This window comes from Macaca nemestrina, chromosome 19, assembly GCF_043159975.1.
Source record: "Macaca nemestrina isolate mMacNem1 chromosome 19, mMacNem.hap1, whole genome shotgun sequence".
NCBI classification, from domain to species: domain Eukaryota; kingdom Metazoa; phylum Chordata; class Mammalia; order Primates; family Cercopithecidae; genus Macaca; species Macaca nemestrina.
In genome coordinates this window covers 53,214,710-53,242,430 of record NC_092143.1, presented here as the reverse complement: position 1 = coordinate 53,242,430, position 27,721 = coordinate 53,214,710, and the positions used below count along the sequence as shown (strand labels likewise).

The 27,721-nt window shown below is 36.5% G+C and overlaps 1 long non-coding RNA gene across 6 annotated transcripts in view; it reads right to left on the bottom strand.

Moving 5' to 3' along the window:
• Window positions 1-5,415: 5,415 nt before the first annotated feature.
• Window positions 5,416-27,721, bottom strand: part of LOC105499189 (uncharacterized) — a 136,824-nt gene continuing 114,518 nt past the window's right edge. For 2 of the 6 annotated variants that reach the window (XR_011616932.1, XR_011616935.1), the window contains one exon: window positions 5,559-6,319. This is a non-coding gene — a long non-coding RNA (uncharacterized lncRNA). Of the gene's footprint in view, window positions 16,678-27,721 lie in introns of all 6 variants that reach the window. The other 4 variants (XR_011616931.1, XR_011616933.1, XR_011616934.1 and 1 more) reach the window with 3 other exon arrangements.

The window sequence follows — 27,721 nt, the reverse complement described above, 5'->3', positions numbered from 1 at the left end:
ACAAAATTTACAGAGCTATTTAGGCTTTAGATCTACCAGGAGTTTCTACAAAGGTAGAAACTAATTAATGTTTCTTCCATCAAACTACTATGAGATGTTTGTTTGACTCAAGAGTTTTCTTTCTTATTTCTCCTTCCTTCCCTCCTTCCTTCCTTCCTTCCTTCCTTCCTTCCTTTCTTCCTTTCTTTCTTTCTTTCTTTCTTTCTTTCTTTCTTTCTTTCTTTCTTTCTTTCTTTCTTTCTTTCTTTCTTTTTCTTTCTTTCTTTCTTTCTTTCTTTCCTTTTTTCTTTCTTTCTTTTCTTTCTCTCCCTTGCAAAAACCAAAATTACTAACTTTTAATGGCAAAATCTGTAATTGCTTTTGCTCCAACCTAATTCTTCCTTTCTTCTTCAATTGTTGATTAACATTAAAAAATGTGTAATTTGTTATGTAAAATGTGATGTTTTAAAACAGAAACCCATTGTAGAGTGGCTAAATCAAGATAACTAACATATGTATTACCTCATAGACTTATTTATTTGAAATGAGAACACTTAAAATATACTTGAGAATTGCAGCATTATTGGCTTTAGGCACTGTATTAGTCCATTCTCACACTGCTATAAGGACATACCTGAGACCGGGTGATTTATAAAGGAAAAAGGTTTAATTGACTCACAGTTATGCAAGGCTGGGGATGCCTCAGGAAACTTACAATCACGGGATAAGGGGAAGCAAACACATCCTTATTCACAAGGTGGTAGAAGAGAGAATGATAAATGAGTGAAGGGGGAGGCCGCTTATAAAACCATCAGATCTCATGAGAACTTACTCACTATCACAAGAATAGCATGGCAGTAATCACCCCCATGATTCAATTACCTCCCCCCATCCCTCCCATGACACAAAGGGATGATGGGAACTATAATTCAAAATGAGATTTAGATGGGGAGACAGCCAAGCAATATCATTCCTTCCCTGGCCTCTCCCAAATGTCCTCACATTTCAAAACACAATTATATCCTTCCACCTGTCCCCAAAAGTCTCAACTCATTCCAGCATTCACCCAAAAATCCAAGTCCAAGGTCTCATCTGAGACAAAGCAAGTCCCTTTGCCTATGATCCTGCAAATCAAAAGCAAGTGAGTCACTTCCTAGATAAAATGTGGGTATAGGCATTGGGCAAATACACCCACTCCAAATGGGAGAAATTGGCCAAAGCAAAGGGGCCACCGGCCCCATATAAGTCCAAAACCCAACAGGGCAGTAATTAAACCTTAAAGTTCCAAAATGATCTCTTTTGACTCCATGTCTCATAACCAGGTCACACTGATACAAGAGGTGGGCTTCCATGGCCTTGAGCAGCTCTGCCCTTGTGACTTTGTGGGCTACAGCCCCACTCCCAGCTGCTTTTCACGGGTTGGTGTTGAGTGCTTGCAGCTTTTTCAGGTGCGCAGTGCAAGCAGAACGGTGGATCTACCATTCTGTGTGGGGGCTCCAACCCCAAATTTCCCTTTCACACTGCCCTAGCAGTTCTCCATGAGGGCTCCACCATTGCAGCAAACTTCTGTCTGGACATCCAGGTGTTTCCATACATCCTCTGAAATGTAGGTGGAGGTTCCCAAACCTCAATTCTTGTCTTCTGTGCACCCACAAGACCAACACCACATGGAAGCTGCCAAGGCTTAGGGCTTTCACCCTCTGAAGCAATGGCCTGAGCTGTACCTTGGCCCCTTTTAGCCATGGCTGGAGCTAAAGCAACTGAGCTGCAGGGCACCATGTCCCAGAGCTGCACAGAGCAAGGGGGCCCTGGGGGCAGTTCATGAAAGCATTTTTCCCTCCAGGCCTGTGATGAGAAGGGCTGCTGTGAAGTTCTCTGACATGCCCTGGAAGCATTTTTCCTATTATCTTGGTGACTATTATTTATCTATGCAAATTTCTGCAGCTGGCTTGAATTTCTCCCTAGAAAATGGGTTTTTCTTTTCTATGGTGTTGTCAGGCTACACATTTTTAAAACTTTTATGCTCTGCTTGCAGGGTCAGGATCATCAATATCACTGTCTTCCACCTCTACATCTTTTTCCACTGAAAGGTCTTCAGGGGCAATAACATACATGGAGCTGTCATCTCCTATGACAATAATGCCTTCCTCTTAAGGCCTTCTGAAGGACATAGCTGAGGCTGTTTTAGAGTTAGCTTTCAAAAAATAAACAGGAGTACACTCTAAAATAATGATAAAAATTATAGTATAGTAACTCTATAAACTAGCAGCATAGTAATTTATTATCATTATCAAGTATTATGTGCTGTACATAATCATATGTGCTAGACTTTTATATGACTGGCAGTGCAGTAGGTTTGTTTACACCAGCACCAACACAAACATGTGAGTAATACATTGTGCTTCAATGTTAGAGCAGCTACAAAATCAGTAGATGGTAGGAATTTTTAGTTCCACTATAATCTTATGAAATTGGTATTGTATATACAGTTTATTGTTGACAGAAATGTAGCTATGGAGGTGCCTGACTGCGTATACAGGATTTGGTACTACTTGTGATTTTAGGCATCTGCAGAGGATCTTGGAACTTATCATTTATGCATAAGAAGTGACTACTGTGATGTTTTCCATAATAGCTGTACTAATTTATATTCCCACCATGAGTCTTCAAGCCTTTGCAATACATGGTATTGGGAAAACATGATATCCACATGCAGAAGAATGAAATTACACCCTTATCTCACACCATATAAAAAAAAACTCATGATAGATTAAAGACTTAAATATAAGACCTGAAAACTGTAAAAGTACTAAAGGAAAATTTAGGGGGGAGCTTTTGGGTATGAACCCCAAAGTACAGGCAACAAAAGCAAAAATAGACAAAGAGGATTATAGCAAACTAAAAAACTGCTGCATAGGAAAGGGAATAATCACCAGAGTGAAGAGACAACCCACAGATTGGGAGAACATATTTGCAAACCATGCATCTGAAAAGGAGTTAATATCTAAAATATATAAAGAACTTAAACAATTCAGTTGCTATGAAAATAATTAATTGAAAAGTGTAAAAAGGACTGTAATAAAAATTTTCCAAAAGAAGACATGCAATTGCTTAACATCCCTAATCATCAGGGAAATGCAAATTAAAACTACAATGAAATATTTCCTCACACCTGTTAGAATGGCTATTATCAAAAAGACAAAATATAACAAGTGTTTGTGAAACTGTGGGAAACTATGGGAGCCACGGTACACCATTAAAAGGTTTTTTTAATAAGAGGATTCAAAACAAAAGCTGTGCTAACAGTTGGCATATGTGAAATGCTTTTCTTGAAACTTGCCTTTCAATATTTTTGAAGAGATTACTTTTCATGTCCTTATAAATTGGAAAGAATTAAGTCCATCTGATCAATTTCATGGGATGTGCCATTGAATTGGGGTCTGTTTCTCCAGCACTGCATCTATCATAAAAGTTTCAGAATAAAATGTAATGAATGTAAATTTAACAAGCATATAGCATTGCATGATTCATTTGTAAATAAAAACATATAACGATCTCCCACTGATGTCAAATATATAGTCTATATATAAGTATGTTTTGCATATATGGTGAACTGGTCTATCCAGTTATATTTTTGCATGAAACCATATTCATGGCAGTAATTTATATGTGGGCTTCTGAAAAGATGGTCAGGAAAGAGTGAACAGTGATGAGAACAGCCTGGTATTCATTCCATGACCAGCCTTATGCAGAGAACAGACCAGCTGTAATTGACAGTACAGAGGTGGTTAACAAATTGTTTTCATGATAGGGCTTGTGAAATCTGAGAAACTCCAGGTGACAAAGTGTAGCACAGAGCTGGAGTTCTAGAAGGCCATTCTTTGCTGTGACACTTGCAGGATGAGCAATGAGTGAATTGCAGAGGTGTTCGCTTAGCTTAAACATCTTGCAGTGTTGTGGGTGGAGATGCACCCCAGGCAGGAGCAAGATGGACAGAAAAAGCACTGCCCAGGCTCTGCCCCAACTGTGGGGCAGAACACATCCCTAAAGGGCAAGGGCAGAGATTTCAGAAGGATGCTAGTGAGTATATTTGAGTCACCTTTGTGGACTACCCAAAATGACAGGACTTTTTGAATACTGTGGTCCCTGTGTGCATGACCTCATTCATAATCTACAAGCAGTGCAAGAGACCTGGATAAATCACCCTTAATTATTTCCAGTCTTCATTCTTCTTCCTTCCCTTTTCTAGGGCCTAGAATCTATGTCACACTAAACAACATCTGGCACACACTCTGAAGTTGCATTTTAGTTGTTTCCTACCGATAAATGTTTACCTTCAAATCAACTTTTAAGTTGTCATTTTATATTTTATTTTTAAATAGGTAAATGAAGCAAATTGTATAAACTCATATGGTATTAAAGGTTAAATAGTGAAAAGGAGTCTTTCCCTTCCTCCCCTTTATCTCACCAGAGGCATCCAATATTACCAGTCTCTTATATACCCTTCTAGGAAATTCTATGAATATCATAGGCTTTACTTCCTCTTCTGAGAGCACTGATCATGTGCCATGTTTCTTAGAAAGGGCCTGAGAACATATATGGTGCTCAACAACAGTACTGATTAATTGAAAAGACAAATTGTTCTGCTGCTTGTCATAGTCTCTGAATCCCAAGTGTGGGTAAAACTGCAGAGGTAACTCTACGTAACCCTAGACTGAAGTCATGTGTATCTACATATAGCTCTGTTGCTACAGAGCTTAAAGAGTTAACACTGCTGGGAAATTTAAGATAAATGATGCTATGGAGAGTATCAGACACTAAAAAAGGAAGCTGAGCTTTGGCATTTTACACCTTGCAAAGACAAATGCTTTGCAATGTGTATTAAAAGCACTCTTTGCGATCAAAAGATTTGGCAAGTCACCCAGAATTCTTAACTTTCCCACAATGGCAGAAATCTCATTATGTATAACCTTTTAAATGGGACCAGAGAAACATTTTCAACTTGATTCTCATTGAGCACAACCTCTACCTGGAAGTGCAGTCCAAATGGAGACAAAATGTGTATTATTTTTGCATTAGACATGCATTGCCAAGTGCACTGTTTCACTGTTCCTTTTTATTTAAGAGCCAAGTCTCTCCTTTCTCTTCCTTTCTCTCTCTCTGTCTCTCGCTCGCTCTCCACACACACACACACACTCTTGCACACACACATATCCTAGAGGCTCTTTATACACTAGTGGGGCAATCATTCTTACAAGTATAGCCCCAGGATGGGGTCTGCCTGCATTACTTGCTGTAAATTTCAACTTTTGTCTCCTGGGGACCCTATGTATAAATTATATATGGCCAATCTCTAGATATTTGGGGGCAGTGGTTTTTGGGGTGGCCTGTGAATTTATCTTGTGTACTCCCTTAGGTGATTTCTTATGCTCATTATAATACTTATGCTTGTTAGGACTTCTGTCTTAGAGTTGAAACTGGCCTCCCTGACATTGCATTCACTGTAACAGTTTTGAACACTAGTTCCAGATAAATAATCTTCTAAGAGCTCTGTCAAACACATCACTCCTTGTGCAAAATTCTGCAGTCATTTTCCTTCACAATTGGACTCAAACTTGCCTCTGCAGCTTTATTTTCCACCCTTCATGTGACTTCAATTCTGTTCAAATGGAATGTCTTTTCTTCTCACACACTCTTTTACCAACGTAGGCCTTCTTCGTACCTTTTCTGACCTTGTTCATTCCATATGGAAATCTCACATCACCTTCTCTCTCTACCTATTTTTACTCTGTCCATTAAAAAAAAATCTAAATTATGTTCCATCACTACTATGACCACTTCAGCCAAAGGTAGCTTATGTCTAAATCGTTTTTTCCCAGAATAATTATTTTACAGACCAGCAGAATGTTAAGAGAAGAAGGCAAGCAAAGAAGAGAGGATATGTGCTCACAGAGTCTTGACAACTTTTTATTTTGCCTCTGTGATGTGAACAAAAGGGACATTTTAATACTGAGAAAATAACTTCATGTTACAGGGCTATCTTTAAATCAAAGGCATTTAGCTTTACATAGAACATAATTTATGTTATTTCTACCTTTTCTAATTTTGCTATGGACTGGTAAATGTTCTAACAGTGCCTGGCATTGATCTTCAGAACGCAGCTCAGCAGCTTGGGGCCACTGTCATAAGTAATTGGCCACACTGTACTGATAAAGCAGAGATGTGTCCCGAACGGACCAGGAGACATTCAGGTATCACGCCCAGGCAGGATTAAAAAGTCTCTCAATATAAAAAGTTGAGGTGCAAATTCCCATTTCCAGACATCTGTGGGGCATGACATCTGGAAGAGAAAAGACAAAGTCATGATTTCCAGCATTATCTGTGTAAGAATGTTGAGCTCCACGTGGAGGCAGAGAGAGGAAGCGTACCCTACCACCCTCCACCACACACAAACGATCATGCTCTGTCAACTGCCTCTAGTCATCAGTCTTTCTCTTCCTTCTCGGTCTTTCCTATCACTTCACAATCTCTAACATAGGGTCTGACATGTTTGTTATTTTTGACAATAATAATGGTCACAGGTATTTGATTCTGATTTCATATCTTTGAAAGAAATAGAGGCAAGCTAATATTTCCATGTTGTACTGAACAAATAGAGTGACTCAGGCATGCTAATACTACCCTTTACAAAAGACTGAGGTTTCTAACTCATTATTACAAGGTCACCCTTAGTTGGATGGCCAGAAACTTTCTCCCTCTTTGGTATTGGAACATTGTCTCTTTATAGTATCACATGATTCCCCTGTCCTCAAAGAATTATAATATGTCCCACTACCCTGAATGACATGAGATAAATGATCCATGAGACAGAATCTTAAGTTATATCCATCTACAATATAAAGTTGTTCATTCCTGCATTCAGAAATTTAGTAAAATCGGCAAAGTGATGTTTAAATTCTGAATCCGTAGTTTTGTTTCTTTTCCAATATTATTCTGTCCAGGCTTTGTGCTAGGTGCTATATATTTGCTATTCAAGGAATAGTCACAAAAGTCCTATAACAGACATGATTATGATAATTTTACATAAAAATAAGAATCAAAATACATAATACCACTCGATATGATATAGAGCATGCTAGAGTTTTTCGTTATTTTAACTCCAAGAAGGAAAATCAATTAAAAATCAAATTCTTACTTGTGTACCAAGCACAGTGTATATGAGTGTATCTCTTTAAACACAGATACACATGCACAAATATAATTTCATTTATACATGTAATGCCGGTCCTCTTTATACCTTAAACTCTGGTGCTGATTCAATAAAATGTCTATTTTTTAAAATTATTTGTTGTTTTCTTCTGCTTATTTAAGTTCCATATAGGGACTAGTAGGAATTAGTAGGTAATAGAAAATTAAAGATTTCCCAGATTCATTGATTTTAGAATGATTCAATTAATTCAAACAATCCTTATTAAGTGTGTATTATTTACTAGACAGTAAAAAGTATGATGTATCAGAGATTCAGTGTTTAAATAAAAGAAGAAGTACCTGCCTTCATAGAGCTTATGGTCTGGAAAGGCTGGACGAGGAGCTGGCAAACATTTTCCAGGAAAGTTAACAAATATTTTTGGTTTTGTGGGCCGTATCATCTCTGTCACAACTACTTAACTCTGAGGGGCCTTATACATTGTGAAAAAGAATGAGCATGGCTAGGTTCTAATAAAAACGTAGTATGAACATTGAACTTTTTATTTCATATAAGGTTCATATGTCACAAAATATTATTTTGACTGTTTTTCAACCATTTAAAAATGTAGAAAGTGAAGAAACTTTCTCAGTATAACACAGTACATTATGAAAAACCCATAGTTAGCATCATTTTCAATGGTGAAAGAGGGAAAGATTTTTCACTGAGGTCGGCAAGATAATGACTCCCATTTCACCACTGCTACTCAAAATTGTACTGAACATTCTCATCAGAGAAATTAGACAACATAAAGAAATAAAATGTTTCCAAATTGGAAAGGAAGAAGTAAAACTTTCTCTATTCCCAGATACGAGGATTCTATATATAGGAAATCACAAAGAACACACACATACACACACACATAAACTACTAGACCAACTAAATTCAGCAAAGTTGCAAGATTTAAGATCAATATGCTAAAATCAGTTATATTTCTATACAGCAGCAATGAACTATCTGAAAAGGAATTTAACTAAACAATTATATTTATAATAGCACTCAAAATAATAAAATACTTAAGAATAATTCAACTGAGGAGGTAAAATACTTGTACAATAAAAATTACAAAATGAACAGTACAATAACTGCAGGCATTAATTAAAATATAAATCAATAGAAAGACACTTTGTACTTATATATTCAAATACTTCATATTAAAATGTTAAAACTACCCAAAACAATCTACAGATTCAATGAAATCCCCATCAAAATTACAATGTTCTTTTTTTTAGAATTGAAAAATACAATCCTCAAATCATATAAGATTTCAAGTAGTACTGAATAGACAAAACAAAAGTTTAAAAACAGAGAGTAAAGTTGGAAGAGTCATACTTCCCAATTTCAAAACTTACTACAAAACTACAGCAATCAAAACAGTGTGGTCCTGGCTTTAGGACAAACGTATGGGCCTAACCAGTGAAATAAAATTAGCAGACCAGAAAGAAACCCAGATATTTATAGCCAAATAATTTTTAACAAGGGCACCAAGATTATACGATCAGGTAAATAATAGTCTCTTCAGCAAATGGTACTGGAACGATTGAATATACACCTGCAAAATAATGAAATTGGACAACGAGCTCAAATCATATAAAAATGGAGCAACAAGCTACACAGAAGAGCTAAAACCATGAAACTCTTAGAAGAAAAATAGAGGTAAATTTTCATTACCTTAAATTTGGCAATAAATTCTTAAATATGATACCAAAATATGAAATAGATAAGTTGGACTTAACCAAAATGTAAAACGTTTGTACATCAAAAGACATTATCAAGAAAGTAAAAGGCACCTCACAGAATGGGAGTAAATATTTGTAGTCATATGTCTGATAACGGTTTAACATCCAGAACACATAAAGACCTTGTACAACTCAACAGCAAAAAGACATACAACCAAATTAAAAATGGGCAAAGGTATTGAAATTGAAAACAACTGTTTTTATACAAAGAGATATTTAGATTTTCGTCAACTTATGATGGGATAATGGCCAATAAATACATTGTAAATTGAAAATATCATAAGTCAAAATGCATTTAATATACCAAACATCACAGTTGAGCCTAGCCTACCTTAAATGTACTTAAAACTTTTACATTAACATATAGTTGCACAAAATCATTTAACACAGAGCCTATTTTATAATAAAGTTTTAAATATCTAAGGTGGTTTATTGAATACTGTACTGAAAGGGAAAATTGAATGGTTGTATGATACTTGAAGCACAGTTTTTACTACATGCATATCACTTTTGTACCAGTGTAAAGTCAAAAAATCAGAAATCAAACCATTGAAAGTTGGGGACCATCTGTACAAAGGACTAACAGGCACATGAAAAGATGCCATCATAATTAGTCATTTGAAAAATGCAAATCAAATCACAATGAGGTAACTTCATGCCTTTTAAGATAACAGTAATGAATTTTTAATGAAAATAACAAAATTTGGAGAGAATGTGAAGAGACTAAAGCTGTCGTACATTGCTTAGAGAAATGTAAGAAGCTTTAGTTTCTGTAGAAAGAAATCTGGATGTTCTCCAAACAGTAAAGATAAAATCACCATAAGACCTTATGGTATGATTCGAATTTGTCCCTCAAATATCATGTGTTAGAAACTAAATTTTCAATTTTGAGATTGCAACAATGTTGAGATGTGAGACCCAATGAGGCAGAAAGATCTCTTGAGTCTAAGAGTTCAAGGTTACAGTGAGCTATGATAATGCCACTGACCTCTAGATTGGGCAACAGAATATGATTGTGTCTCTCTCTGTTTCATTCTTTCTCTATATATACTAAATGCAAATATACTAAATATATATATACTAAATGTATGTATTTAAAAGAGGTGATTAGGTGATGAGAGATGAATAGATTAATGTCATTATCATCATTATCATGAGAGTGGGTTTGTTATAAAAGTGAGTTGGACCCTTTTTTGCACTCTTGCCCTCTCTTACCTTCTTGCCTTCCACCATAGGATGATACAGCAAGAAGGTTCATGCAAGATGTTGGCATCTTTGTATTGAACTCCCCAGCCTCCGGAACTGAGAATTTTTTTAAAAATAAATTACCTTGTCTGGGGTGGGCTCCCAAGGCCTTGGACAGCTTCACCTCTGTGGCTTTGCAGGGTGCAGCCACTGAAGCTACTGTCACAGGCTGGAGTTGAGTGCCTGCAGCTTTTCCTGAAGCAGGGGGCAAGCTGCTGGGGGATCCATCATTCTCAATTAGATGGTGGGCCTTTTCCCAAAGTTCCACCAGGCAGTGTCCCAGGGGCAATTCTATGTGGCAACTCCAAATCCATATTTTCCCTTCTACACTGCCCTAGTGGAGGTTCTCTGTAAGGGCTCTGCCCCTTCAAGAGGCTTCTGCCTGGACACTCAGGCTTTTCCATACATTCTCTGAAATCTAGACCAAGATTGCTAAAAATTCATCACTCTTGCACTCTGTACACCTGCAGGCTTATATTATTTGGAATCCAGCAAGGTATATGGCTTGCATTCTCCAAAGTGGCAACTCGAGCTGTACCTGGGGCCTTGGAGTCACAGATGGATCTGACATGTCTAGGATATGGGGAGCAGTGTCCTGAGGCTGTTCAGGACAGTGAGGTCCTTGGCCTGGCTCTCAAAACAATTATTTCTTCCTAGGTCTCCAGGCCTGTGATGAGAGGGGATGCCTCTTAGATCTCTTAATTGCTTTTGCAGGCTTTTTCTCATTTTCTTGGCTATCAGCACTTGGCTCCTTTTTAGTTATGCAAATCTCTCTAGCAAGTGATTGCTCCACAGTCTGCTTGAATTCATCTCCTGAAAAAACTTCATTCTTTGCCACATGGCCAAACTGTGAATTTTCCAAACTTTTATGCTCTGCTTCCCTTTCAAATATAAGTTCCAACTTTAAGTCATTCCTTTGATCCCATGAATGAGTATAGGTTATTAGAAGCAGCCATGCCACATTTTGAATGCTTTCCTGCTTAGAAATTTCTTCTACCACATACCCTAAATGATGACTCTTAAGTTTAAAGTTCCACAGATCCCTAGGGCAGAGACATAAGGCAGTCAAGTTCTTTGCTAAGCTGTAACAAAAGGGACCTTTGCTCCAGCTCCTAAAAAATTCTTCATATCCATCTGAGACCTCATCAGCCTGGCCTTCGCTGTTCATATTACCACAAGAATTTTGGTCACAAACCATTTAACAAGTCTCTAGGAAGTTGCAAACTTTCCCTCATCTTCCTTTCTTTTTCTGAGCCCTCCAAAGTCTTCCAACATCTCTATGCTATCCAGTTCTAAAGTTGCTTCCACGTTTTCAGGTTGTCTTTATAGCAATGCCCTACTCCTTGGTACCAGTTTTCTGTGTTAGGCTATTCTAGCATTGCTATAAAAAATACCTGAGACTGGGCAATTTAAAAAGAAATTGGCTAATAGTTCTGCAGGGTTTACAGGGAGCATGGTGCCAAAATCTGCAGGGCTTCTGGAGAGGTCTCAAAAAACTTAATCATGGTGGAAGATAAAGTGGAAACAGACATATCATAGTGAAAGCAGGAGCAAAAGAGAGTGAGACTGGAGAAGGAGGTGCCATACACTTTTAAATGACCAGATCTCATGTTAACTCAGAGTGAGAGCTCACTTATTACCAAGAGAATCACCCAAACGATTCATGAAGGATCTACCCCATGATCCAAACACCTCCCACAAGGCTCCAGCTCGATCATTGGGAATTACAATTTAACATGACATTTGGAAAAGGACAAATATTCAAGCTATGTCATTTATCATCACCTGTGAATTTGTCAGAAATTCAAATTATCAGGTCTCATCCTGAAAATCCTCATCATTTCAGGTAGCATTCTGATACCCACTGAATTAGAAACTCTGAGGAAGGAGCCAAGCAACTTGGTGTTTTAATAGACCTCCAGATGACTCTAATGCATTATTAAATTTGAGAGCTATCTGTAACTCTATATTCTAGCCAGTCTTGATATTTGAAGAATATAGCATTATTTGGAAACCATTTTAAAACGTGAGCTCAGATTCATTTGTTTTAGAGCAGGACCCAAGATTCTGCATTTAAATAATTGGGTAATAGAGTATTTTTAATAACCCTCTAGGTGTTTCCAATATGTACACAAGGTTTAGAACCATTGGTTCATATTGAGGAATAGACAATAAGCAAAGAATAGCACAATTAGTAAGTTAATCACAATTGTCTATAGCATTTTTTATCAACATTTCAATCAGAGTTGAGTGCCTACTTAAATTATGTACTGGTGTTTAAGATTTATGTGGGGAATCATACATTATATTTGCCCAGAAGATCCTACAATTTTGTTGATGAGTTTGGAATGTGGACACAGAATGATAACTGTTTAGGCACTAAGCAGGAGATTATCTGGTCTTGATGGAGAGTGGGATCAGCACAGCTGTCAGGCAGTATTTTGTACTTTTATTTGTTGTTAAGTTTTTAGTATTTGGTGACTACATTATAGATATAAAAATAAATCACCAGATTTTAAAATTGGAAAACATTTTATAGAATATTGAATTTTAAGTACTTTTCTATTGTATTTTTGGGTAGCAATAGAGGGTCTTATTGGTGCATCAGTGCTGCTAGAGAAGAAAAAGGGAAACAGAGGGACAAAAAAGGATAGGGAGAAAAAGAGAAAAGGGAGTAAAGCTCTAGATTCTTTACACCATTTTGCCCAGATGAACTTTCCTTTTTCCTAGGTTATGTAGGACATCATTGCTGAGATCTGCTTATCTCAACTTATAGGCACATCTAAAATTAGTATGGATCAGTGTGATTCAATCTCAGCTACACATTGTACAGCTTGAGCATCCTTAATTTGAAAATCTAAAATCCAAAATACTCTAGAATTAGAAATGAATTGTGTCAAAATGGCACCATAGATGGAAATTTCCCCACCTGACCTCGTATGATGAGTATCAATCAAAATGCAGATGCACAACACACAGCTTATTGTGTCCTCAAGGGAAGAAAAACTCTTCCAGCCTCCTTTACCTGCAACATATGTTTTCCATGCATGCCCATTATTTCCCTACAAAGTATATCCAAAAAGGGGGATAAATGCCATGTGTATAGACTGTATGCACCAATGGCAAGTTCCCCACAATGCCCCACATGGGCAATGCCCCACCTACATATATTACTTATTGTATACATTTGCTTGTTCTCTGCTCTGTGGTAAGAAGATATCATTGGAAATGTCAAAAAGGCCTGAAGATACCCCTATGGTTAACAGTGATAAGAAAAAGAGAAAGCATTTATATTTATCCACAGCCTAGAAAGTCAAGCTTTTGGAGAAACCAGAGAGCAGTGTAAATGTGAAATATCTTACAGGAGAATATGGTGTCAGAATGACCACTATATGGGACTTAAATAAGCAGAAGAATAAACTGTTGAAGTTCTATGCTGAAAGTGAAGAACAGAAGTTAATGAAAAATAGAAAAGGCTGGGCACAGTGGCTCATGCCTGTAATCCCAGCACTTTGGGAGGATGAGGCAGGGATATCACCTGGGTCAGGAGTTTGAGACCAGCCTGACCAACATGGAGAAACCCTGTCTCTACTAAAAATACAAAATTACCCAGGCGTGGTGGCACATGCCTGTAATCCCAGATGCTTAGGAGGCTGAGGCAGGAGAATCGCTTGAACCTGGGAGGTGGAGGCTATGGTGAGCTGAGATCATGCCATTGCACTCTAGCCTGGGCAAAACAGCAAAACTCCATTTCAAAAATAACAAAAAAAAGAAAAAAAGTAGAAAAACACTGCAAAAAGTGAAAATGAAGATCTTGATTGTGTATTAAAGAGTGGATCCATTGGCATCGCAGTGAACACATGCCACGTAATTGTATGCTGATCATGAAACAAGCAAAGATCTATCATCTATCATGAACTGAAAGTTGAAGGGAACCATGAATATTCAACAGGCTGGTTGTAGATATTCAAGAAAAGACACAGCATTAAATTTATAAAGGTTTGTGGAGACAAAGCATCTGCTGATTATGAAGCAGTGGAAAAGTTCATTGATAGGTTTGCCAAGGTTTGCTGATAAAAATTTGACACAACAACAAAGTTGTAATGCTGATGTAGTCTCACTGTTTGGTATTATAGCTCCAGAAAGACATAGAGTACAGCTGATGAGACAGTTCCCCCAGGAACTAAAGATGCTAAAGAGGAACAGTGCTAGGATATGCTAATGCAGCAGGCTTACATAAATGTCAACTTGCTGTGATAAGAATAAGTTTGCATCCATACTGTTTTCAAAGAGTAAATTTCTTACCACTCTATTATTTTGTTAATCACAAGACATAGATCACCAGGGATATCCTTTCTGATTGGTTTCATGCATATTTTGTACCAGGGCTTATCTCATTGCAGGGAAGCTAGAATGGATGAGTACTATAAGATTTTGTTATTCCTTGACAACTGTTTTGCTCATCCTCCAGCTGAAATTTTCATCAAAATAATGTTTATGACATGTACTTTTCCCCAAATGTAACTTTCTTAATTCATCCATGTGACTAGAGTATCTTTAGATAAATGAAGAGTAAATATAAAATCATTCTCTTGAACAGCATGTTAGCAGCAGTGAACAGAGGTATGGGTGTGGAAGATTTTCAAAAGGAATTTAGCAAGATTCCCTATATGCTGTTGCTAATACTTAGAACACAGTGACTGGCACATGTCTGGCACAACCTCTGGTGTGCAATTATGTTCAGTGATGATAATAAACAAGATAGTGACTTTGAAGGATTCCATATGTCAACTGAGAAAAAAATGACATATGACCTCCTTACATATGCACAAGATATATCTTCAGAGACACTCAGTCAGAAGGAAGTGGATATTGAAGTTTTCTAGATTGATAATGAGGCTCCAGTTGTTCATTCATTGACTGTTGATGCAATAAACAAAATGGTTCTGAATCAAGGTGATCATGAAAACAGTGATGATAAAGATAACATTGCTAACACTACAGACAATGTACGTATAGACAACATGGTAAAAATGTATGATGGGCTTATTGAAGTGCTAGAAAGGATGCATTTACAACAGAACAAGAAATTATGTCAGTTTACAAAATCAAAGGGAGACTTCCAAACAAAAAATACTGTTAATGAGGCAGATGGTTCTGGAGAAAACATTTAAAAAAGCTATTCAGCAAAATTCTTCCTAATCACTGGAAGACCCACTTCCTGGTCCCTGAATCGGATGTTCCTTTTCACCTGAAAACATAAAAGACCATGTACAGTAAACTTTTAATCAAAGTACAATATTGTAGGTAGAGATTGGAAAGCCTGGCATTGTTTGTTGTTGCTATTGTTTAACAGCTGCTACAGGTATTCTGGTGATGCTACTACGCCGCTTATTTACCCTGAACACATCATCTTTTCCCAGTACTAATGACATGTCATATATTTTACTGTTAAGTACTTATGTATCAATAGGGACAGGAAAATGCTGGCTTACTGGTGGCATATAAATTCAGAGTCAGAAATCAAGGTGATGCCATACAATCACAGATTGTACACACGAGTGGCTAAGATAGCGACATCTTTGCTTTCTGATGGTTCAATGTATACAAACTTTGTTTCATGCACAAAATTATTTTAAAATATTGTATAAAATTGCATTCAGGCTATGCGTATAAGGTGTATTAGAAACAAGAATGAATTTTGTGTTTGGACTTGTGCCGCGTCCTTAACATATTTCATTAGGCATATTCAAATATTTCAAAACCAAAAAAAAGAAAAAAATTGAAACACTTTCGGGCCCAATAAACTTCAATAAGAGATACTCTGTTTGTATTCACCTGTGACACATTTAAAACTCATTGAAACTAGTTTTCCAAGCCAAGATATTTGGCCTGGGTTGGGCCCAAACATGATTATTCTTTATACATTCCTCATGTGATCTCTTGGCAGTTGTGAGTGGAAACTTCTAATAAAACAGTGGCACTGTCAGGAGTGTGATGTGGTTGAGGAAAGTGTTGCAGAGCTGAGGACAACTGAACTGAGCTTCAAAGTCTAGAAAGATGCAGAAAGGATGGAAGGGAAGGAGAGAATGTTTTTTTCTGAACAAAGAAACAGATCAGCAACTTGTAAAATTTAAAGAGTGAAACCAGTGGGTCTGATCAAAGGAGAATAGTTCAGGAAAGAAATAGAGACTCTGTAAGTTACAAAGGAATTATATTTTTTAAATAGCATTTTGAGGTTGTAGCCATGGTTCTACTGTCTTCAAAAGCCTGTGGTATGAAGTGACTGTAAAGTAACTGTTCTGCTGTTGAAACCTCTGATTTCCATTTTCTTAAAATATTTTGACAAAGCCAGGCTCCTACGGATGACATTCCTCCAGTCCCATTGTGATTTAGGGACTTGGAATAAACACAAGACTTTAGTTTCCTGTCTGGTGGTTTTCATGGGCATGACATTCATTTTGAGATCTAAAAAGAAAAACAAAATAATAGGAGCTATAAATTAAAGTCTCCCAGAAAACCAGCTTGAAATGAGCATACAACTGATAAATATGTCAAGATACAAATATTATTTATCTGCTTCCAAATGAAATGAAGATTACAGAATTTCTTCAGTAATGTCTAAAAGCAGAGTAAATTTAATTTGTCTTTGTTACGGGCTTTAGTAATTTAAAGGAGATTACACCGAATAAAAATAAAGGGGTCATAGAAAATCTCACACTTCGGGCAGCCAAGAAATATTTTCTGTGTGTGTGTGTGTGTGTGTGTGTAAGCTATATATATATATATATATATATATATATATATATATATATACACATATATATATATATATATATGTAAAGATTTGACATAAAATACCATCTTTACGTGAAGTAATGCTTTTACAAGTTGTGTTCCTAACCTAGAGCCCCTGAATCCTTCAAATTCTTGCAAGGTCATAATGGATAGGGTGAGGATCCTATTCACGAGTTATTTTCAATGTTTCAAGAAGTCTATCAAAAATCATATGTTTACTCATGATGAAGCTGCAAAGAATAAGTACATTTGAGTCAATTTGCTTGAGGCTGAAATTATATCATTTTACTGTCCAAATAATGAATGACCTTTGTGTTTTTAAACTAGATAGAAGCTCTGATTAGTTGCTGATGGTGTCTCAAATATTTAGGCTCATATGGAAATAAAATAAGGAGAGTGTCTTTGGTGGTTAAAAAGTTTGAATAATGGCTGTAAATATTTATATTATTTTTTAAATTTTATACAGAAAAGGCTGAATTATAAAAATTACATACTGAGTCTATTTTTAAATTCAATCCTCTTTGGAAATTTGAAAACGGTGGCGACCATCCAATGACCCTGTTAAATTTGACAATCTATGTACTAAAGTTTCTAAAATTGTGGGCTTCTGAGGAATTGTGTGCTTATCATAGAATAATGTTGCCATAGAAAATTAACCATGGAAGGTACTCACGGGCACCATAGGGGCCACAGGAAATATCTACCACAAAACTCCCTTCTGCAGTACTCTTTCATCCATCCACTCATCGTTTATGAACATATTTCAGCCACTCCTAGATCACTGGCACTCTGCTCTGCCCCCTGCAGGTACAACGATGGCAAGACATATCGGTCTCTGAGTTTGAAGCCCCTCATTCATTTTGTCCACACAACACATCCTTCAAGTCTTATTGACATGAATTATTGGAGCTTAAGGGTAGTAAGATTGGTTAGAGTAAGACCAATTCTAAAAGAAATGAAAGACTTGGAAAGTAATTGAAATAGGAACTCATACATGGAGTGAAAAGGTGGAATTCATTGAAAAGAATGAACCAAGAACTTTCAGATCAACACAACACATCTGTATCTGACTAGCAGTATTATTATCACCACTTAAATTTTAGCATCCAACCAGTTTCTTCAAAACTAGTTCTTATTGGGGACAAAATTTATCTAAAATGTATAGAGGAACTTAGCCAAAAATTATTGGTTAAAGAAAAAATGTGTCATTGCAAAGTTTACTGTGAAAAACAAAGCACTGAAAGTGTGGAGGAGGGCAGATGTCTGCAGTGTTAGCTTTGCGCTATGTGAGTAACTTTGCCCTGCATCGCCTGAGTTAGAGTTTAGTTTAACTGAATGCTGTCTAGAATTACATATACTTTATCCAGTGAAGATAAAAAAGGTAGAAATTATTGAATCACCATCACTAAACAAAAACTGGTTACATGGTAGATATTCAAACAATATAAATTATTACATAGCTGTGAATATATTTAGAAGAATTGTATCAGATTAATTATGTAAATGGTACAAATAGAATTTTCTATTTCTGGCTCCCCAATCTATCCAAAATGTCTTTAGTTTCTTAAACAGGAAAATAGTAGTCTATTTGTCTGCTAGATTCTACCAAGTCAGGAAACTGGCCTTGTATATTTTAAAAATATTAGTAATAGCATATTAAAAAATATTATTTGAAGCACAGTTGTATCTGAGGTTTCCTTCCCTGGGCATTTTAATGAATGCAGTGTTAGTTCATATAGATAACTTATGCTTAAACATGCCTTGAAAAAAAAGGAATTTTGTAATTGTCAAGGAAAGCCAAAGTAGTTGATAGATATATATATTTATACACTAATTGTGTAAGCAGATCTTCAGTAAAGCATTCAATGCACCCCCTATTTGCCAAAGTATGTGGGGAAGTTATCAATTCTAATACTATCGGATATTTAATAAAACCAGGAACTTTTTTTTAAATCCACAGCGTGAGAATCCCCAAAAGGTTCTGTGAATGCTTGCAGTGGTGGACTGTATATTCAGAGGTCACCCCAATGTCTCTCCAGCAACTCAGCTGCAGTCCCTTCCACTTTAGGGCTGCAGAATAAAAGAAAAAAAATTCTCTTGGGATGGGACTTACTGGTACCAAAGCAGACAGACACATGGCCCAGATTTGCTACTTTGCTGTCTGAGCTTTGACAGTTTCCTGTTATGTTTCACTTTGACAATGTGGAGGGCACTTTTGCACTTTGAGCCTTGGGGAAAATTCAGTTGATATAACCTCCCTCTACTACTTTCTAATAGTGATCCACTTGCTAACGCCAGCAGCCAACAAGTTGAACCAGTGGCAAGAAGTGTAAAGAAGTAGGGCTTACCTAAAATCAAATAAAAGAGAAATGTGAACAAACAAACAAATAAAAACCTTTTTCCATGAAACAAGAAATGAGGAGAACAGACGCTCTAAAGCCAGGTGAAGGTCACTCTTCAGTTCTTCCTTATGCTTTAAAAGCTGTGTTTAATTGTTAGTCATGATGCACTGTGGGCAGAACAATTAGTTGTATCTATATTAGATCTAAGCTGTAATTATTTGTTACATTAATCATGACTAGAGTAAGAATTTAATTAGTCATGAACATTAAGTGAGTTTTTCTGAAGTGGGGAAAAATGTTTTCTGTTGTTTGATGCATCTGATTAAGAGAGGGCATCGCAGCTAGCTGGTACGCTGGAAGAAGCTGAACCCTCAAGCTTTGCTATCTATTGACAAGTCTGAATTCAGGTGATCTCACATCTCTGCATTTGTGCTTCCTATCCAAAAGGTAACTCTTTGTGTAGGTTCCTTGGCATGGGTAAATAGGCACCCTGTATATCAACTGTCACCAGTAATTCAGAAGGGCCATCAGATGTCAATTTTACCCAATTCCTATTTGTTCCTTTTATTAGTTCTCTGCCCCTCTTTTCTTAATGGCAAAAATGTTACCAGAGAAATTCCAGAAAATAGGGGAGAAATGTCCAGAGAGAAATCTACATTGAGTTAGGTTAGTATTTATCTCTGTGATGTGTTTTGAAAGGAACTGAACGTTTGGCATTCATCTAATCACACACAGCTAATATCCAGGGTCTGATATCTCTGCAATGTGTACTCTTTTTAAATTAGAAATATAAAGACTTCTGGGGGGTACTTGGGGGAGGAAACAAAGCATAAATGTGGTGGCTGTGATAGTGTGGGACACAACGTTTGATAATGTGACACATTTAATGAGTCATATACGTAGGGCTGTTATCGCCTCGAACAGCTCTACCCTGCTGATGCAAGTGAAAACTTTTAGACAAACTCAGCGTTCTTTTGCTCATTACACTGACCTGTCAAAAATGACAACTTGGCCCAGTCTGGTTATTCCATGCTGACAAGATACCATTCAGGCTTTGCGGCAATAATGTCAGCTTTTAAAGGTGCGATGTACTTAAGAAAGCTCATTTCTATGATTTGGCCAAAAAGAGCCATTTTCCTTGTCAGTGGTGAGGAATGCCTTAGTTTCCTTTAAATTAGGAGTCGTTTTCATGGAGATTGTTCCTGGAAAACCTGCAGATAGCAGAGAAGTGATTTTTTTGAAAGGTTTAAAATAATTTAGCCTACTGAGCAATGGTGTGATTACCCAGTGTGTTGAAGACAGCTAAGAATGCTCAACTCTACCCAAATCATATTTCAAAACAACCTATTGCACTATTGTGCAACAAATAAAACTTCCATTTGATCATGAACAGTATGCACCATTGCTTGCAAGCAGGGAGCAGTGAGTTGGAAAGCTCTTTCCATGGAGTTTGGGGCCACAATATATAGAATCTGGGGTAAGAAAAAGGGAACAATATGACAGATGCTATATTCCTGGTCTACAGGCAAATTTCTTAGCTTTGTCCAGAAAGAAGTGACAAAAAGAATGTTAGTGTTGGATTTTACAGTAGCCCCAACACAAATGTTAGGAGAATTGTTAATGAGTTGATAAACTGGGACACAAGACAGGTAAACAGAAATAAACTGAGACTTCCTTCTATAATTTTTCCACTAATATTATGTTGTGGTTCAGTCCACTCATATGCTAAGTTCCTGACAGGACTGCAATTGCATTTGAAATTTCAAATTTGAAGTGTCTTCACTCAATTATTTCAACATATTACTTCCACAATTCAATAGATATGTAGATTAGATAGATAGATAGATAGATAGATAGATAGATAGATAGATAGAGACATAGACATAGACAGATAGAGCTCATTTTATATCAACCATGAAGATACCTGAGATTTTCACCAACACCTGTAGATCCAAATCCAACTGTACTAGCCCTGTGGTTTTTTGCTCCCTATTTCAAATTCTCTGGTTCTAGGACTAATGACAATCTTTTATCAACCCCTGTGGAAGACTCCAATAGAAGGCTATGGGAGCATGGTTCTTTAAAAAAAAAAAATACACTCTCCATTTTAATATGAGAATCCTTTGGGTGCCCTTTAGACTGTATTTACAATATACTCAGACTCTAGGATTCTGAGCGCTGCCAGCCAACTCTTTCTATGTGATAAAAAGAGGAAAGATCCAAAACACGGTTTGCCTATGCTTTCTTTCATTTTTTCTTATGTTAAAAAACTAGAATCGTCCCAGAATATTCATCACCAAAATACATGAGTCAAAATCTCTACTTGTACACTTCTTAAGATTAAATTTTCTAGTTAAAGGTAGATTTTATCTGAAGAATAAGGTGTTATAATTGATTACACCTTTTAAAATTTGGACCTAGCAATCAATTAATTAATACAATTTTATTAAATAGTAGTCTTGTGCTATAATAAAGAGGACATTATCCTCAAGTACCTTCTAATCAAGTAGGGAAGGCTACATTGAAACACGGGGAAGAGAATAATACAGTATTTAATGAATATGTATGTGACTAAACATGCTATAGACATCTGAGAGTTAGAGGAGGTTACAAAACCTGGATGTAGATAGTGGTGTCAGTGACCTCCCTGGAAAGACAAGTAGATTTGTATACATGTACTCAGAAAGGCATTGCAAGCAAGAGCTAATGCCAGATAAAACTAGTGCAAAGTATGAGGGGAGAGTCAACTTTGATTGAAAGAGAATACTCAAGTTGTGAAATGAAAGATTATATTGAGAGGAGAACATGTAACCACAGTGTAAGAGTCATTGAATGACAGGGAAAGGAGTTTAGTAGTACTGTTTCACTATAGTGTTTACCATAGTGTTTACCTGTGGTTCACTTTCTCTACATTGCTGAGAATATTAAGTTCATGCACAATTATTTTTAATCCATTGCCGCTGCAAAACTATAATTCTTGTGGATCAACACATTGTTTCAATTTTCATTATGTGTATTTCTTCTGATCCGCTTAATTGCATTCATTTCAGTCTAATATTTTAATACTAATATTATATATTAAATTAATATTAAATTTAATATTTGAATACCCAAGGCATGCTTAGTATAGCGGTAGTCTGCAATAGTGATGATAAGGTAAATGATATGATATTTCTGTTTACTGGGAGGTTATAATCTAGGTGCCTTGGAAAATTCTGTCTATATTAGTGTTAGTTTGGAGAACTGTCTTCAGAAATAGAAGACAACAGTGATAAGAAACCAATCTGTGACCTCCAAAAGTCATTTCATCTGGTTTGTGGAGGATTATGAGATTAACACTACTTGTTAGTGTTATCATTAATAATTATACCTCTATATATGTGTGCAGAAATTTATGGATGATGAGACATTCTCAGGCATTTCATTTCTTTTGTACCTTTTTATGTGGCCTTGTAGACAGAGGGTCACTGGAAATCTCGAGGCCTGTTCATCCTGTCTTTTCCTGCCTCACGAGACACCTGTATGTGTCATGTATGTCTTGCAGGTGTGAAAAATAATGTTTTAAGAGTTCACAAGAGAGAGTTTAGAGTTACAGATGACAACATATCTCCTTTTCGAATCATACCTTCAACTTAGCACACTTCTATATCCTTTTTCTCATTTGATTCTCATAAGTTTATTTTTGTTACACAGGATATTTACCTATTATTCATATTTACAGCTCTTCTTTCATTGAAGGAAACCAGCAAAACCTCCACAGTCATTGCATATCAATTTTTTTTATAGCACAATACTCTCAAAGTTACTGCTTCTCCTCACCTATCTCACCTATGCTTTTGCAGTAATAGTTCACCATTCTGGCTCCTTCCAGATTCTTACTCACATAGGTGCATCAGTGGTTCACAGATAGTCTGCCCCAAAGATAGTTCATCTTCCTCTTTTCTTGTAATGAGGACTTGACCACTTTCTGTTTTTAAAATAATTTTTCCTACTTGAATTTAGGCATAGTTTTTAAATTAAGCTACCTTTGGAAACCAAATACTTGTCTTCTAATGGATGGCTACAGTCTTTCCAGACTTTGGCTGGATCCAGCAGTGATTATACATTACATGTGGTATCTGTGCTTTGTTCAGTTTCTTCTATTTCCCTCAACCCTTTAAAAACCTTTAAGTCTTCCACTACTTTTTCTTATGGTGGATAGTTATACTTTATCAGGGATAAGGAGAATCTTAGTTATTTTTCTCTTTCATATTCAAGGTAAAATCCCAAGTATTAAATATTAAATAAACCTAAATATTATGCTTCATCCTTTTTCTCCTATAGGTGATCCCTAAGATGTTTTCTAAATTTATCCCAATATTTCACAGGACCATATGTAGTAAATTTCCCCTTTATAATCTGACCTAAAACCTAATGGAGGCATAATACACGATAAAAAAAGAAAACATACTCCATGCCTACTGCACACAATGATATTATTTAATATCCTAATATAAATTTCATTTTAATCTTTTATTCTTTGTTTTATTTCTCAACTTTTCTTTACAACTTTACTTTAAAAATATTTTCAAGAAGTTCTCATTTATTACATACACCATATTTTCTCTCAAGTCCTTTTTCTCTGAGATTACCATATTCCTTCTTCATTTTCCTTATTTTCTTCTTTCTTCTTATTCCTCTTCTCTGTATTCATCATTCCTTCTTTTCTATTCATTTTGCTGTTACAGTATTTGGGATTTTTTCCCCCTCTCCTCTTTACTTTCTTCTTCACTTTATCTTTATTATATGGTAGCCTTTTTCCTCTATCCCAGTGATTCTCATCTGGGAGTAATTTTGCTCCCCAAATGACATTTGAAAATATCTGGAGACATTTTTGTTTGCCACAGCCAGGAAGTGGTGATATCCAATGTGTAAGGAACAGGAATGCTACTACGCACACCATAATACACAGAATGCTCCCTACAACAAAGAATTATCTGTTCCAAAATCTCAATTCTGCTGAGGTTGAGGAACAGCTTTACTCCTATCTCTGTTCTAATGCACTGTACATAAACTATATCTCATTCTAGCTTATGCCACATGGCTCCTTCCAAAATATGTTAACTGTACTTTTATCAAATGTATTTTTTTTTTTGAGAGGGTCTACAGATATACAATAAAAGGTCCTATGAAATTTTCAGACCAGCATACACACACAGATTTGGAACATTTCACACCAGCTCCTCTGACACACTTTATATTTATGAAATATTAATGAGAAAATTATGTACCAAATAAAAGCTGGCTGCTTGTAAATAAATGCCTATCCCATTTTCCTCTTGTTTTATGTCACCTGACTTATATTGGGACCAATAATCAGAAATATTCTACCTCTTTTTGATCCAACATTTAGCCTTTTCAGAGTTTCTAGAATTTTTATTAGTATTTGTTGTCCCAGTCTCTAATCTTTACTGCTATAAAATATAATTGTTAATCTATTTTATTTTAATGTCCTGGGAATTTCACTTTTTTTCCACATACAACTGCAAGAAATCCATTCAAAATCATTCTTTATGTTCCTTCTGAGATTTTTACAATGCCATAAAATTAACAACACTTTTGCTTCATCAACAACATATTTGATTTTTGATGATTTTTTAAATTTCTCAAATAGATTTTCTAGTATGAATCTATAATTTTATATTTTACTGCATAGGTTTTTCTTCCAACCATAAATAAATAATTTTATCAATATTTTAACCTAATAAGTTCCTATCTCCAATCCAACATTGCTCTGTTGCACTATGATTGGGTTCTCTAAGCTCTTCATAGATAATGACTTCACCTTTTTTTATCTTTTCTTTTTTTTAACCTTCACCCTATCTACACAAATTTCCCTCATTTTTCCTTGTTTTTCCCCTCACCTTTGTTTGATCTGTACTCTCTGTATATTTCTGTAGCTTGAAATATCCTCTTCACTCAGTACAACCTCTGTTTTTACTCATCACATTTGTAGGTTTCTTTCAAATTCAACATGAACTTATTTAAGAATCTTATCAAATTCTTAAAAATCAATAATAGTTATGATAAAAGACTTTTGCTTTATATTTCAAAATATTGTAGACATTGATGCTTATCAATTTAAAAATCATTTACATCTTCTTTACTTCTTAATGAAAAAGTCCCTCTTCCAAAATGGTGCTGAAAATGCCAAATTTTTGCTGTCCGGACCTCCTTAATAACTAAGAATGATTGATAAGTCATATCTAGGCAAAGAGAAGCATCTGAGCGAGTCATCTGAGAAGTTTCTGGGAGATACAATTTTCTCTAATAACAAGAGAAGGTGGGGAGGAGTATCCCCTGATTTATATTTGGAAAGTAATCAGACACTACCACTCTTATCCTGGTTTTTGGCCATTATCTTTTGAAGAAATGAATTTTAGAACTACTGCTTCCTTGACCACAGGGAGATTTTGCTAAGCTCCAGACTAGCAGGATAAATTGTTATGAAGAACTAAGTCCTTGGTGGCATTATTACACCTCTGAACCAACTATTTATTATGGTACTTATGATGCTAATAAGAATGGCTGATATTTTTGGAGTATTTACTAAGTCGGAAGCATTTTACATTCTTTACACAGGTAATCTAATTGTGAACATTATCCGAAGTGCTTTTTTTTGCAACTATTTTCCACATTTTACATCTGAGGTAAGTAAAGAAGAAAAGGGTTAAAAAACTTGCCCATGATCACGCAGCTAGTCAGGTAGAGCTTGAGTCTTGACAGACGGGCTCCATTATGTACATTTTATCATAAAGTGACACCTGCTCCAGACTTTGTGGGACATAAGATGATGAATGGTGTCTGAGCTGTATGAGACACTCTCACCTAATATTCTAAGTAAAAGCTACTAAGCACAGTTGTTCTTATGTCTGGTGCTGGTATCAATTGTCCTGATTCACTGATGTGTAATTATTTTTAAAATCATATTCCCCAATGTTGATTGTGTAAACTGTATAAATGAGACATCTTACATTCTGTATTCCTACCTCTTCCCATTGTGTAGGAGATTTACGATTCACCCATTCCTCTACTCTTTTCTTTCTGTTACCCGGTTCCATATACTTTAGTCCAGTTGCTTTCATTTTGTTTATACCTGCTATTGAGAGGAGTTTGCTAGCTTGCCTTAGGTAGACAGAAAGAAAAACGTTCCCAGAGAGCCCCTAACACACGGGTCAGTGCCTCATCCTCACATCTGAGTGAATAGACTTACACAGGGGTTGTGCCTGAAACACACTGGTAGCTAAATAGATAGAAGAACCTCCAGCCCACTCAGATAAGGAAACTTACAGAAACCTCCAGCCCACTCAGATAAAGAAACAAGGCCCAACATAGAAATGCCATTATCCTTTGTGTCACCAGAGGGCTTCCAGGAGATAATCTCTTCTCCCTTTGTGGGCACGTACATAATGGGCTCTGGTGGGTCCCTTCCTTTTCTTTTTTGGGCATACTTTAAACTATAAGCCGAGCCTCTCTGAATCATCACTTCAGCCCCTGATAGGTCCTGGGCCAAGGTCCTGGGCAAAGCTTTCACTTCAGCCCCTGATTAGTCCCAGGTCAAGGGTCTGGCCTAACCTTTCACTTAAGACCCTTAATGGTCACAGGCCAAGGTCTTGGCCCAAGCTTTCGCTTCAGCCCCTGATTGGTCCCCACCCAAGGTCCCAGATCAAACTGAGTAGTGCTTTCTTCAAGACAGCCTGCAGACCAGTCAGCACATTCCTCCTCTTCCAGTATAAAAGACCCCAGACCCAACCTCATAGTGGGCAGCCTTCTTGGGCCCCCTCTTCACTGCAGAGAGCTTCTTCCTTCCCTACCTCACCCGGTGTCCATGCTCTTTAATTTTCTTAGTCCTGAGACAAAGAACTCCATGTACTACCTCAGACAACAAGACTGAAACATTATGGTGCATTGGCAAGACTGCAACACTGTCTATTGATTTCTATAGATGGGTTTTCTTAGTTCCTCATCCTTAGCCTTCAGAGCAAGTACCTCTTTGGAAAGAAAGGAGAGTGCTCTCTCCATTGCCAGACTCTTTGGGTTCTTACATTTGTTTGTCTCTCTCTTTTTTCCCTCTTTCATTTCACAACCTGCACTTCATCCTCATTATCCTCCCTCCTATACTTTAATACCCCAGAAGCTGTTTTTAGTGGTACAGTATTAGTACACTGTGAGGTTCGTAAATGTAAGGATTATCTTATTTATATACTCGTTTGTTATTATTTGGAATGGGGTTTTATCCTTAGAGATTATCACAGAACCCAAAATGAGACAGTCTCAAAGATGCCTATTAAAGGAAGGGACACTGTTGTGAATATGTTAACAACACCCAGAGC